This window comes from Balearica regulorum, unplaced genomic scaffold, assembly GCF_011004875.1.
Source record: "Balearica regulorum gibbericeps isolate bBalReg1 unplaced genomic scaffold, bBalReg1.pri scaffold_109_arrow_ctg1, whole genome shotgun sequence".
Classification (NCBI taxonomy): domain Eukaryota; kingdom Metazoa; phylum Chordata; class Aves; order Gruiformes; family Gruidae; genus Balearica; species Balearica regulorum.
Window position 1 is genome coordinate 15,069 of NW_022679039.1, and position 12,313 is coordinate 27,381.

At 57.8% G+C, this 12,313-nt stretch overlaps 1 pseudogene; it reads right to left on the reverse strand.

The window, feature by feature from the left end:
• Window positions 1-1,410: 1,410 nt before the first annotated feature.
• On the reverse strand, window positions 1,411-3,725 carry LOC142599751 (acrosin-like; annotated as a pseudogene).
• Between the last annotated feature and the right edge of the window lie 8,588 nt (window positions 3,726-12,313).

Below are 12,313 nucleotides of genomic sequence, written 5' to 3' on the forward strand. Positions count from 1 at the left end.
CTGGCAATGGTGTCCAGGTCATGTGGACACACAGCAAAAATCCTAGGGAAGTGCCTGCAAAACATTCATAGTTGCCACACAGCAAGTAAACTGATATGTTCTAAGCTGCAGAGCATTACTCATGTATAGCACATCAGAATCCATATATAATTTAGTCAAGACCATGGATAAACCAAGAAGAACTCTTTTTTTTTTTAATGTCTGTTTGCTGATGCTGTTGCTTTTAAAACCCTATAGCTTTTGGGGGGGACTCTCCTAGCTTTATTACTACAGTGAGAAGGCCTTGACAGCTAAATTGGGCTCTGGTCTCCATCTGTTCCTCCACTCCTGTATATGTTTGCATTCTTCCTACAGTGATGTCTTGCTGAGCACTTCTTTTTTTGCCCCCAGCGGATATGAAGGTGACCCAGAAAAGCTTCAACTTTGCTCGGAAGTTCAGTTTGCCCTGAACAAACACTAAAGAAGAGCTTGCATTCTTCCTGCACTTTTGTTATAAGTCAGTCCAGTTACTATACAGTGTAGTCCAACTGACAGCCCTATCTTTCACAGCCTAGCCAGTGCTGCCTATCTGTCCATCCCTCTGATCTCTGATGTGCAGAGTTTCTTTCAGTTTCCTTCCCCGTTCTCTTATGGAGCAGCCCAATCCAGTAGACTTCTGAACATGGAGGATTTCTCCTTTCAGGTCCACTAGAGCTGAATCAGGTGGACTCTCACACCCAGGAGGCTTGTCCTATCCCAGCCTGATGGATGTGGCTGCTGCTGTTCCCATGTGTGTGTTCAAACAACTTACACTTCATTCCGAAGAGCCAGATAGACAAACACACACAGACTTACACAAATAGTGTGAACGGCAAAACAAATTGCCATAGAGCAATGCCTTTAAAAGCACCCATGTATACGTAACCACCACTTACATAAACATGAATGCAGTCCTTTCAAGATGATCAGGACTGGGTGTTTACTAGTGAAACATAAACACACCTTCACTCATTCATAAGCACAGCATGTTCATAGCTTCCTCAGAGTATGGAAATTAAGTCCATGTAATATCTGTGACTGGATGTCAAGCTCTCTACCCAGTCATTGGTACAAACCTTGTGTCTTTCTAGATCTGTGTCTCGTGGGTCACGAGATAGTCCACTTTCACATTCACTGGTGCATTGTACACATACATGCAGGGATCCCACCAGTATGCGGCCTAAGACATTTCGTGTTTCCAACTGCTGTCCCCAAAAACTCTAGCCCCCTATGACTTGTAGTCCCTTATTCCACAGCACCTTCACCCTCCTCTCTGACCAGGCACGGTTTCAGCCCTTTTGAGTGACTCTTCCCCTTTGTGCTCTACTTGACTGTGGCCGCATTTTGCAGGTGCAGGGCATGGAAGGCCTTGCCTGGCACAGGAGACTGAACTGAAGCAGGGTTAGCTGCGAAAATTGGCAACTTTATTTCAAGAACTAAGGCAACTTCAGCATTTGTGTGCACTCAGAGGGGCGTGGGCAGGACAGAGCAGGCCTTTGACACTGAGGCTGCCTTTGGATCAGCAGGCATTGCCCCAGAAGGAAATGGCGTGGTACACTGCAGCCCGCACTGGATCCTGTTGATCCTGCTGCTCAAGCCTTTTTTCCCCTTAGGAATTGCAGGAGCTCCTGCAGCAGGTTAAAGAATTGCACCAGCTTCTGGAGTGGAAATGGGCAGGGCGGAAACCTGCCTGATTGCGTTGGTGTTGGCCTTGGCCTCTGAAAGGGGGTTGAGGTGAAGACTGGCTGTGGTGTTGGAGGAGCCCTCATTGCTGGGTGCAGTCCCATCTGTACCAGGATCCAGTCATAAAAGTGTCGAGTGGAGGTGTAGACTCCGGGCTGTTTTGCTCTTGCACAGCCTCTCCCCCAGCTGGTCACTCCAACAAGCCAGAAGTAGTCAGCATTGTTAGCTTTGCACACAAGAGGCCCACCGCTGTCACCCTGCAGGGGAGGAGAGAGGACTAAGGTGGTGTTGGGTGGCCATTGTCAGCACTATGGCTGGCTCCTTCTCTCTCACAGCACCTGCCAGAGCTGTATTCACTGTGCAGAAAGGCTCGCCTGAGGTGCTGGAGCCTACAGAACCTTGTCTGGGAGGGCGTCATGGGCCTGTAAGGTAGGGCTCTCCCTCATCTCTGCACAGTCATCCTGGATGTGCGGAAGACGGCCACTGGGACAAGGGGGGCACTGGGCAAGGACCTGCAGATGGGGAAGGGGAGGCGAGCCCCAACAGCGGTGGGGACCCAGAGGTGGGAGGGTGACTTGCCAGGCAAAGCACACGTCGGGGCATGTTTGGGCCGTTGTGACAGGGCTGCCTGTGGTGCTGGGGGTTGACTTGTAGCACGCTCCTACCTGGCAGGTGTCGATGCCACCCCGCGGATAGCCAGCACACAAGTTGTGGCTGTGGATGGCCCCTCTGTACCACCGGCTGCTGTTACAGAGGTTGACATCAATGAGGTGGACCTTGGCCTCCTGCAGGATATCAGTTGATACTCCAGCTGCGAGCACAAAAAGGAATTAACACCCAGCAGCTCGTTGCCGGTTCTCCTCCCCTATCTGGGTGAACCCCTTTGCTAGGTCTTGGCTTTGCATCTTGAAGGCATTGTACCCGTGTTTCCCTTCTGTCTTGCTTTGGGTAATGGGTCAAGCCCACCTCTCTATAGGCATACGTCCCCGCAGCCTGACTGCGGCGAAATTTCGCCTCTGCTGTCAGGAAGCCCAACCCACCTCCCCAGCATGCCAAGCTTGCACTCAGGATGCGAGTACTTTCGGGGAACTCACATCTTGCTTTCGTGGAGCCCCAACCACTGACGTAGCAAGTTGTCAGCTCTGACACTCTCAGCGAGGCATCGGGCACACAGGCAAGCTGTATGTAGTCACTGCACTGGACGGGCTGGTCCAATTACAGCAACGCAATGTCGTTCCTCTGTGTGATATTACTATAGCGTTCATGAAGCAGTAGCCGCTTAATATTGCGCACTTGGACCTCAGGACCCAGCCGAGTCAACTGTGTGGCACCGATCACCACACGCCACATCGTGACGTACCTGGAAGGCAGATGGAGAGAGGGGTCAGAGGGAGCGGAGCCACGTGCTGCAGCAGCCCAGCAGTTCCCTGCCATCTGCTACAGAAGGGAGAGAGGAAAGCGGCACTACGGAGGGTGTGCGAGTGCCCTAGCATGCCTTAGGCACAAGGAATGTTGAGCTGGAGGCTGCTAGGAAGCCGTGGCATGAGCCCAGCCTTCTCCTGAGCAGCCTCTCAGCTGGGCTCGGGAGTGCCCAGGCACTGGGCGTACTGCAAGGAAACAGGATGGGAGTAACACATGGTGCTGCAGACAGGGCAGCTAGTAGTGTTGTGGGGCTAGCCCCGCTCCCTGGTCCTCCTTACCTGGCCTCGATGAAGCAGTGGGCTGCTGTGAGGACCCACTGTGGGCTGATGAGGGACCCTCCGCATACATGCCCCGTGCCTATTTTCCAGGGATTCTGGATGCTGATGATCCAGGGCCAGGCCCCTGGCTGGGCATCTCTGCCACCCACAACGCGTGACATGCCGTAGTAAGACGCCATGGGCCGGAGCCCGCAGGTCCCTCTGTAACCAGAAACTCGTTACTGTCCTGCTCGATGGCTTGCTGCTGTTCAGGCTGAAGGGCAGCCGTCTTCCCTCCCCACGAGGCACTGTATGGACAACGGGGGCAGGGAACCCCATGGGGCATGCGTCTGTCTGCCCGTTTCTGCTTTAGCCCTGTAGATGAGTTGTGCCAGCAGCCTGGGTGCTGGCAAGGAACTGAGGCTCCCACACGGGGTTCGGGAAGGTGTGGCGTGGTCACGGGAAGAAGCGGGCACCTGCCAGCGTATCCCATAAGGGTTGCCAAAGCTCCCTCCCAGAGCCTCGGGCCACTTACCCACAGTTGTCCCACGTGCCGTGCGCCGGCCAGCACGCGGCCAGCAGGACGAGGAGGGGGAGCAAAGTCATCCTTGCCAGCAGTACGTGGCAACCACAAGAACCGAGGGCTCGTCACCACCAGTGCAGTAGCTGACATAGTGCCCACAGTGCTCACGTTGCCGCGGTGCCCTTGGCCCCGGGTCTGATGTCACAGAGCCGCTGGTTCTGGGTGCTGGGGAGGGGCAACGTGGCGGGGGTTCCAAGCAGGAGGGGAGGCAGAAGCTGGGATCGGACACCCCCGACAGAGCCCCGCTGAATGCTCTGCTTGCGGGATGAGGGTGTGCAGGCCCCGTGGCAGGCAGCAACACTTGGGTCCGTGCACTAGCAGGAGAAAACAAAGTGTGGCATTGCAGCTGCTTTGGGAAGTTCATTGCCACCCTGTCCTCTGCAGCCATTTGCCACCAGGTGCTTCCCAAAAATCCTGCACCAGAGAGCATAACTACTACAGGCAGTATGCACATGTTTGGGTGTTGTAGAGCAAATCTGGTTACAGTCACAGTTACAGGCAAGCAGTGATGTGTGAGTGGTACTAGTGCAGTACACTGTGCACACTTTATGTATGCACATATCTGGGTGCACGCATGCTGGCACGTTGGCCTGTGCAGTGCACTCTGCATGTGCATGCACTCAGTGTCTGGATGCACTCTACATCTATGTACACACAGTGTGGATGCACACTGTACACATGCAGTGTGGTATAGGTGAGCCTGTGAGTGTGCAAACCATACTTATGCATATGGGTGGAGTGTGTGCAGCATGTGTCAACATTTTGTCTATGCAGGCAGGCTGTCTGTGCATGCACTTTGTGTGAACATGTGCACATCTGTGCGTTACTTGGCGTGTTCATGTGTGGTGTGTACGTGCAAGCATGTGTTGGTATGCAGTGTTTGTGTGTAGCCTGTATGTGTGCCTGCACATGTGTTGATGTGCAGCCTGTGTATATGCGCTGGTGTGCACTCTGTGTGTGTTATGTACTGCTGTGTCTGTGTGCATGTGTGTGTCGGTGTGCGATCTGTGTGTCGGTGCCTCTGTGTGCAGCCCTGTCTGCCCCTGCCGCTCTGGGTCGTTCCCCACCACCGCCGCCAGGAGACGCCGCCGCCCGTCGCCGGGGGCCAGGCCTCCCGCAGGTTCGGGGCCAGGCCAGGGTCTGTTCTCCCTGGAAGCCCGTGCCCCAGTGGGTCCCAGTCTGGCGGGGAGGCGGCACCCGCGGCCGGGCCAGGGCGGGGCAGGGGTGTCTCTGGGGTGTCGAGCCGCCTGGGCTGGGGCCAACCCCGGCGGTCCGGGCGTGTGGAGCTGTGTGCGGAGCCGTCCGGGCGGGGAGCAGCCAACTGCGGGTCGCGATTGCTGGGCTGGCCGCGCCCCTGGCCCCGAGAGAGGCCGCAGCACTCGCGGGAGCGGCGAGGTCTGAGCAGTGGCCCCGGGCTGCTGCTTCGCTGTTTGGCCAGCACGGCGCTCCGGGCCCGCGGATCTGCCAGCAGCTTCCTCGGGCTGCGCCTGGACGGGGCTGGGCTGGAGGGGCTGCGGAGGTGCAGGGCAGAGGCACGGGCTGCCTGCAGGAGCTCCCGGCTCACTCTCCCATCTCTTCAGGGCAGCGTGACCGCCGCAGGAGCTCTGGACACCCCGGGTTCAGTCATCCTGCTTCCCAGGATATGTGGCTGCTAAGGAGAAGGCAGAGGAGGGATGGGAGAGAACGAGGGATCTTGCAGTGGGAGGAGGTGGTGGGGACCCAGCGGTTGATGATCTTGGAGTGAGGGTAGCGCACCCATTCCATGCATGCAGATGAACAACCCTGGAGCTTGGTTGTCCCCTGGGGAGCAGTGTTCTTGCATCTCCCTTGTCTTCCAGCCTCTGAGGCTGGGAACTGGGCCCTTCAGCTAGAGCAGGGCTGTGCTGAGGTTGCTGCTGCTTCCCCGCAGAGCTCTTTGACCCACTGCCTGTGCCTCCCTCTGTACAAAGCTGCCTCTGAGCCAGCTCTGTGCTGCTCCCGTAGTAGCTGGGTCTCACCCATGCTGCTGATGGCACAGGTGGCATTTCCAGGATGCCACACAGGGGAAGGAAGCATTCCCCTGAGGCTGTCTGATGCCAAGGGCTGAGAAAGGCTTAGACTCGGAGGGGGGGAGCTCACCCTGGAGTTCAAGTGCCACAAACGAGGACAAGGGGCTGCAGGGCAGAGCTGCGGGGCACAGGGGGAGTGTGGACATCCACAGGGTGGCTGCAGGACAGCTGATCCACCAAGGGCAGGTTCTAGACCCCTCTCCACCCCAAGCAGTGGCATCTGTGTGGCACTGTTGTGAAGCTGAGTGCAGCTCCATGGAGGGACGCTTTTCTCAAGCGAGCGCTACCAAATTTCTTGAACAGCAGCCTGGTCTCTGTGCTTGCAGCAGCCTGTCACTAGGGGTCTTTTGCTGGTGGGGCAGAGCAGCAAGGAGAGGATGCTGTGGGGTGGTGGATGGGATGCAGGGGTGTTTGTAGGCTGGGGTAATGTTCAAGGTGCTACAACTAGCAGAGGGATCAGTGCTGTAAAATGGGGTCTCAGGGACATTGCCTAGCTCTGGGTGTTTGGAGAGCTCGTATGTCTTGTCTTGGTGTGCTGGTTACACAGAGCACTGCAACAACCCAGTGACAGTAGGCAAGAGCTGGAAGCAAACAAAAGTCTCTGTCCCCGTGGGGCCAGGCCCTGGAGAGAAGTGTGAGGCTTAGGGTGTCCCTAGGAGAGGGACCAATGTGCACATGCAGCCGTAGCCTGGCATGCAGGACCAGGGCATGTGGACAATGGCTCCTTGAGCAGCAGGGAGGCAGGATTGCACCAGAGAAGAGCAGGCATGGAGGGGCTGTCGGTAAGGGACGCAGAAAGGGGGATGAAGTGCAGGAGAGACTCTGTCTCCCTTCCAGGGGAAGGGTCAGAGTCACTGCTGCTTCCTGACGTGAGGAGACCTTCCCCTTCCCAGACCAAGGCCCTGCCATGCCCACTCCGAGGAGCTACAGCAGAGGATTGCCCCCAACAGAAGGCCTTGGTGTTCCTGGGCTGGGGCTGGTTCTGGGCAGACAGCCTGCATCTTCCAGGTGGCAGATGGACCTGGGCTGTCCCTCTGCAGCCCAGTACTACCCCTCACATGCCAGCTGGAGTCTCCTGACGGGCTCCCTCCGATCCTGTTCCTGACATTGTTTTCCATAGGCCTTGCCTGCTTCTTTCCATCTGCATGCTTAGGTTGTAGGCCGCATGCCAGGGGATGGCAGAGATGGTCTGTGTGGTGGAGGCTGCTGCATGGGCGTGTGAGACCCCAGGAGTCAGGGAGTGGCTGGCTGAGCTTGCGCAAGAAGGCAATGCTGGCCAAGTGTGCTGTGAGGAACTGTCACAGAATCACAAAGTGTTTGAGGTTGGCACAGCCCTCTGAAGGTCATCTGGTGCAATCCCCTGCTCAAGCAGGGTCAGCTGCAACAGGTTGCCAGGACCATGACCAGTGAGATTTCGAATTATCTCCAAGGATGGAGAGGCCACAGCCTCTCTGGGAAACCTGTTCCAGTGCTCAGTCACCCTCACAGTAGCTTAAGTGTTTTCTTGTGGTCAGGTGGCATTTCATGGTTTTCAATTTGTGCCCATTGCTTCTTGTCCTGTCACTGAACAGCGCTGAGAAGACTCTGGCTCCCTCTTCATTTGCTTCTATCAGATATTGACACACATTGATGACCACCCCCCCCCCGAGCCTTCTCTTTGGTAGGCTAAACAGTCCCAGCTCTCTCAGCCTTGCCTCATATGAAGGGTTGTTCCAGTCACTAATCATCAGAATGGCCGTTTGGTGGACTCTCTCCAGTATGTCCATGTCTTCCTTGTACAGGGGAGCCCAGAACTGGACACAGCACTCCAGATGTGGTTTCACCAGTGCTGAGTAGAGAGCAAGGGTCACCTCCCTCGTGCCAACAGCCCAACACAGGCCAGGATCCTGTTGGCTTGCTTTGCCACAAGGGCACATTGCTTGCGTACGGTGAACTTGGTGTCAACCAGAACCCCCGGGTCCTTCTTGCTGGAGCTGCCTTCTGGCCAGAGAACACACAGCATCTACTGGTGCTATCAGGTTACTCTTCCCCAGGTGCAAGACTTTGCATTCCCTGGGTTGAACTTCATGAGATTCCAGAGTTCTCCTCTCTGTATGGCAGCACAGCCATCTGGTGGATCAGCCACTCCTCCCAGTTTGAAGTCATCCACAAACTTGCTGATGATATGCTCTGCCCCATCATGCAAGTTAGTAATGAAGATGTTAGTAATGAAGATGTTGAACAATCTTGGCCCCGGTATTGACCTCTGGGCTACTCCACTAGTGACTGGCCTCCTCCATCTGGACTTTGTACCGCTAGTCACAACCCTCTGGACCTGGCCATTCAGCAAAGTTTCAGTCCACCTCACTGGTTGCTTACACAATGCTTATCCTCACTTGCCTGTGAGGATGTTACAGGAGACATTAGGAAAAGCATTACTAAAGTTGAGGTAAACAACATCATAGAATCGTTGAGGTTGGAGAAGACCTTTAAGATCATCAAGGCCAACTGTTAACCTAGCACTGCCAAGTCCACCGCTAAACCATGTCCCTAAGCACCACATCTAGATGTCTTTAGATACCGCCAGGGATGGTGATTCAACTACCTCCTTGGGCAGCCTGTTCCAATGCTTGACAACCTCCTTTCAGGCAGCTGTAGAGAGCGAGAAGGTCTCCCCTCAGCCTCCTTTTCTCCGGGCTAAACAACCACAGTTCCCTCAGCCACTCCTCATCAGACTTGTTCTCTAGAGCCTTCACCAGCTTTGTTGCCCTTCTCTGGACATGCGCCAGCACCTCAATGTCTTTCTGGTAGTGAGGGGCCCAAAACCGAACACAGCACTCGAGGTGCAGCCTCAGCAGTGCTGAGTACAGGGGGACGATCACTGCCCTCGTCCTGCTAGCCACAGTATTTCTGATACAAGCCAAGATACTGTTGGCCGCCTTGGCCACCTGGGCATGCTGCTGGCTCATAGTCAGCTGGCTGTCGACCAACCCCCCCCCAAGGTCCTTTTCTGCTGGGCAGCTTTCCAGCCACTCTTCCCCAAGCCTGTAGCACTGCTTGGGGTTGTTGTGACCCAAGCGCAGGACCCAGCACTGAGCCTTGTTGAACCTCATCCAGTAGTTGACCTCGGCCCATCGATCCAGCCTGTCCAGGTCCCTCCGTAGAGCCTTCCTACCCTCAAGCAGATCAACACTCCTGCCCAACTTGGTCTTGTCTGCAAACTTACTGAGGGTGGGTGCGCTTGATCCCCTTGTCCAGATCATGGATAAAGAGAGTAAAGAGAACTGGCCCCAGTACTGAGCCCTGGGGAACACCCCTTGTGACTGGCTGCCAACTGGATTGAACTCCATTCCCCACAACTCTTTGGGCCCGGCCATCCAGACAGGTTTTTTTAACCCAGTGAAGCATACACCCATCCAAGCCATGAGCAGCCAGCTTCTCCTAAACAGGCCAAAGTCTGCCCTCTGGAAGTCCAAGGCAGCAGTTCTGCTGCTCCCCCTCCTTCCTTCTCCGAGAATAAAAAAACCTCTTGTCATGTCATGATCGCTGTGCCCAAGATGGCCTCCACCCATCACATCACCCACAAGTCCTTCTCTGTTCACAAACAACAGGTCCATTGGGGTGCCTTCCCTAGTTGGCTCACTCACCACCTGTGTCAAGAAGTTCTCTCCCACATGCTCCAGGAACCTTCTAGACTGTTTGCTCTCTGCTGTATGAATGCAGCAGCCCTTCCCCGCAGCCTGGGCACCCTCAGTGCGGCTGCCACCCCAGGGCCCCCAGGCACTACCACCACCAGGTACGGCACCCCTGCCTGCTCTGGCACCCCGGCCCCCGCCTGCTCCCGCCGTCCCCACCACCCCTGTCCCCACGGCACTTGTGGCACAGGCCTTCAACCATGGAGGGCCCCAACCCCCCGGCCCAGCACGGCTCCCTCTCACCCACACAGCTCTGCAGAGGGCTCCGTGCGGCTGCTTCTTCGACCCCCGCGTCTTCCGCATCCACTGGACATTCCCCAACCCGCCTCCCCCGCACAGCTCCACGCTCAGCCATGCCACCGCTGCTCTGCCGGCTGCTGCCCTCTGGGGCCCCAGGGGCTGCGGGAGCCTCCCGGCCTGGGCAGCCCCTCTGACCCCCCAGGCACAGCCCCCGCACCTCGCACCCTACACCCATCGGGGGACAGCGGAGGCCCCAGCCCCCACGGCACCGCCGACGTCCAGCCCCGGCTACCAGAACAGCGAGGGGCAGCCTGGCCACACCAACGTCCCCCCGGGCAGCCAAGACTCCCCCAGCCAAGCCCTGGCGGACCCAGCAGGAGACCTCACCGTCTCTGACGAGGAGCTTCTCGCAGAGGCCCTGAGGCTCCTGCGTTGCTCCCCGCACGCAGTGGGGGTCAGCCAGGACGCTCCTGGCAGCAGCCCCGTGCCTGGGGACCCCGCTGGCACCGGCGCAGCCGTGCCCCACTGCGACTTCTCCTCGCTCTCGCTGCCCGAGGAGCTGCTCGCCCCCGACTACGGCATCCGCAAGATCACCGATGCCATGCTGAGCCTCCAACTCCACGACGTCGGGATGGAGCCCCCGGAGCCGTGGGGGGACACGGGGATGGCCCTGCCACCGTCCCGGCCTGCCGTGCCAGAGAGGCGGGGGAAGAAGCGGGGGCAGAGCGCCTGGCCAAAGCCGGCCGGCAAGCGCAGGGCTCTGGCAGGCAGCAGCCCGGGGGGGCCGGGAGGGAATAGACCCACAGCAGGGATGGGATAGCATGGGATGGGATGGGATGGGATGGGATGGGATGGGATGGGATGGGATGGGATGGGATGGAGAGGGGGCTGGAGGGGTGGGGGGGACATGGCGGGGGGAGGGGTGGTGGATTTGGGGGGAGGGCGTTTAGAGTAGCTTCTGTGGGACCTTTTCTCTTGTGTTTTCCCATTAAAAGCTGTTTCTCCAGAACCGCTCCCTGCCTGTGTGCGAGGGGGAGGGAGCGTGGGGGGCACCGGGAAACGGCACCCAAGAGGTGCCAAAGCCCCACTGAGCGCCCGATCAGGGCCGGCGAGCCTCAAAGGGCACCGAGCCCCCCCAGGGCCGAGTCACCGCCAGTGGGGCATTTTCCACAGGCTGCAGGAAGAATCCCTGCTCCACCATCATTTTCCACGGGCTGCAGGGGGAATCCCTGCTCCACCATCATTTTCCATGGGCCGCAGGGGAAGCCCTGCTCCAGCACCTGGAGCACCTCCTGCCCTCCTTCTGCACTGACCTGGCTGTCTGCAGAGTTGCTCACATCTTCTCCCTCCTCTCTCTGGCTGCAAAAGCTCCCGCTCCCTTTCTTCCCTTCTTAACTCTCTTATCCCCGCGGTGCTACCACCGTCACTGGTGTCCGCGGCCTTGGCCAGCACTGGGTCCCTCTTGGAGCCAGCTAGCATTGGCTCCATCCGACACAGGGGAAGCTTCTAGCAGCTTCTCGCAGAAGCCACCCGTCGTCGGCGTGTCCCGTCCCCGTTCCCCCCCGCCCCGGGGTACCAAACCCTTGCCATGCAAATCCAAACCCCGTAGCTGGAAGCAGGATGTGCTCTCCCCCACCAAGCAGGAGCTGAGACATACCGAGGGGCCTGGCGACACTGGGCTGGGAGGGCATGGAGCCTGGGAAGATGCATCTCCAGGGCTGGACCTGCCCCTTGGCCAACGCAGCACGCCACGGCCACGCAGCCCGCTCGCTGCCCAGGCGGGAGCTGCAAGGGGGCTGCTCTACCACTCACAGCCCAGCCTCCAGGGGACAACTGCCTCTCCTCCAAGGCAACGCCATCTTTCCACCCTGCTGCCAACCTGCTGTGCTTTGCAAAACAGCTGCCGAGGGAGGCGACGGCAGGGGAGGGGAGGGTGACTCGGGTGAGCAGTGAAATGATAAGGTAGAAATGGAGCTCAGCGCAGACTGCACGAAACCTTGCTGCAGCCAGTTCTTCACCCAGCGCCGCGTGAACCTGCTCAGCTCACAGCTGGACAACTGCTCCAGAAGGATGCTGTGAGGGACAGTATCCAAAGCCTTCCTCAAATCCAGAAAAAGACAGCCACCGCCTTCCCTTCACCCGCCAGGCGGCTGATCTGATCGCAGAAGGATAGCAACTTAGTCCAACAGGACGTTCCCTTTGTCAACCCACGCTGACGGTGCCTGACGCTTGCGTTCATTAGCCTTTCAAAGCCTTTCAGCAGCACCCAGGATGACCTTCTCGGTCACTTTCCCAGGTGCTGAGCTGAGACGCGCAGGTCTGTAGTAGGGCCCTCCCTCGTGCCCTCGTGAAAGTCACTCTTCCCACACTCATGCTCCTCAACTCAGG